General features: G+C 40.6%; 1 protein-coding gene across 2 annotated transcripts in view; it reads right to left on the reverse strand.

Annotated features, from left to right (window-relative positions):
- LMO2 (LIM domain only 2) overlaps positions 1-2,456 on the reverse strand; it is a 23,748-nt gene that overhangs the window by 6,137 nt on the left and 15,155 nt on the right. The gene's annotated exons all lie outside the window — the stretch shown is intronic.

The raw sequence follows: 2,456 nt of genomic DNA on the forward strand, positions 1-2,456 counted from the left end.
TAAATGCAGGGCACCAAGAGGCACCCGAGGCAACTGTAGGTGGCACTGCCCCTATACCCAGAGCCCAGCACCCTTCTCCACACCTCTGGTCCCCCTTCTCTTCCCGTTCTCCCCTCCTACTATCCTTCCCTATCTCCACATTTCTTCTTCCTCCTCCCATACCCAGGACCCAAGGGCACTGCCGAACCCCAGCGGAGGCACTCGGGACTAAAAGCATTGTTTGCTGCCAGGACAGCCAACTATCTGGAGAGCTAAAAATCTGCAAATTCCCCATTGAACATACCTTCCATCCTACCTCAAGCCCTTCCCAACAGCATAGAAGCCAAGGTGAAGAAGACAGAAGAAAGTGACCCAAAATTATTTTAGGTTGCTTTCTCTTTCCAAAATAAAAATTCCATCAAGATATAAAAGGAATTCTCATTTTTTTAAAACAGAAATCCCTCATCCTATCCTTCTTACCAAATGAATTCTTGGAGAAAGATCCCAGGTGTTAAGTCCATTGTTAAACTTATAAAGGTCATCAAATAGACATTTCTGCATATGAGATTTTTTTACAACAGCAAAACTGATTTGGATCAAGTTGATTTAGGAAAGACAATGGGGAGAAGGCAACGGTTATTTTCAAAAGAGGGGAAGGCAATTAGGCTCTGAAATCTCCATCCAGGCAGCTGTTACTAGTGAGCCTGGGATGGGTTATTTCATTAAAGTCATCCAGCGTCTCCAGTTCTCTTTGCTTAACTGGAATCTGAATACTTTTGTTTTATATTTTAAAATAAATGACTTTAGTTGCCAAAATAAAAAAAGGGAGTGCAAGAAATTATTCTAGCACCAATGGGACACAAGGAAAACCCAATACCTGTTGATTTGTAACAATTAACAAGTGCTCTTTTGAACCTTACTCAAACACAAATCTATTTTTAAAAAATCTATTATGTTTTTAAAAATGGACCTGCTTCCAACTGTGAAATTCCCAAAGGGAGTTTCCCTATGGGTACCTTGAGGGTATAAATCCGTGTCTCCTATTTCTAGCTGTCACTAATTTACCAGGTGACCTTGTGTCCTGATTGGCCTGTGCCCACAGAGCTCAGCACCCATTAAACTTCAGGACAAGGAAGTTCAGGTAACCAGTGTTGATGACACACTCTGACAGCTTCAGATGACTTTGTCTGTAGAGCGCACACCTCCCTATGAATAGTTAGGGTTACTAAAACCAAGCCTGCACTCTGTAGGTTGCATATAAGGGTCCTTTATGAGGTTATCTCCTTTGAGAACAAGGAAATGTAAAAAATGTAAAAAAAACCCAAGTCAGTTTTCTTTTAAAAACTCAAGACTTTGAAACAGTTTTAAGAGTTCATTGAAGCCTGACTTGCTTTTCTTTTTTCCCACAGGTTAGACATAAGGACTTCCAGTCTCTTTTCTGAAAATATACCCAGCATTTTTCATGTGCATCAACTCAGAATTGCACCTTTTCTTTTTCTACAGCCTCTTGTCTTACTTGGGGCTTTCAAAAACACTGAGGGAACTTTAACACTGCTGGAAGCCCTGACGCTGATGCTGCCAACCAACTGTGAAAGAGGAGAATTTGCACTTAGCTGGTGCCAAACTGCCTGGAATTAAAATGAACTGCTCTTGTTACTTACAGGGAGATGCTGGGGCCATTGACTGTGTGGTAGAAGAAATCTCCACGTTCAAGAATTCTGGCTGTCTTTCTGTCTAAATGTTTCATTTGCATATGCCTAGGCAAGTTTATATCTGTAATTTGGAGATGCTGATTGCCATGAACTCAAGTTGGCTTTGAGTGAGTACACAATGAAGTATCTGGTAGGATAGTGGTCGACAGCAGAGAAGTTGAGCAAAAGAGCTATTGGCCTGAGACAGGAAACAGCAGGTTAAGATATTGGCTCTATCTATCTTTCTGTTAATTAATGATATCACATTATCTTTGGTGGATGTTCCAAGCCAATAATCGAGTGGGATTCACCCTCAAATTAATATTTTATATTCTCCTAGAGCCTATATATTACACCTGAATACACTTCAGCCTGGATTTCGAGGATAATTTCTCAACAATTTCTGAGAGAGGGGGAAAAAATGTGCTGCAGTAATTCTTAAACTACCTTCCATTAGCACCTGTCTTCACTGGGCAAATAGTGATGCGTAGGATGGAGTAGATGAGCTCCCTTTAGTGGGTGCCTGCTGTGTTATGAGGTTAGGATGTTCCAATTTTCTAATCTTAGTGAAAAAGCACAAACTTTGAAAACAGCAAACTTCCTTTAGGGAACTGAAACCTCCAGATTTATCTTCTAATAAAAAGATCAGGGACGAAGTTTTGCTGATTGGCATTAGGCATTAGGTACCCATTCATCCAGTTCACTCTGATTGTATTGCTGTGGTCTTGCCCAGGCTCTGAAAACTCAGAGCTAGGTTGTAATTCTAGGTTTGTAAAAAAAAAAAAA

The sequence above is a fragment of the Hipposideros armiger genome, unplaced genomic scaffold (assembly GCF_001890085.2).
Source record: "Hipposideros armiger isolate ML-2016 unplaced genomic scaffold, ASM189008v1 scaffold_44, whole genome shotgun sequence".
NCBI classification, from domain to species: Eukaryota; Metazoa; Chordata; class Mammalia; order Chiroptera; family Hipposideridae; genus Hipposideros; species Hipposideros armiger.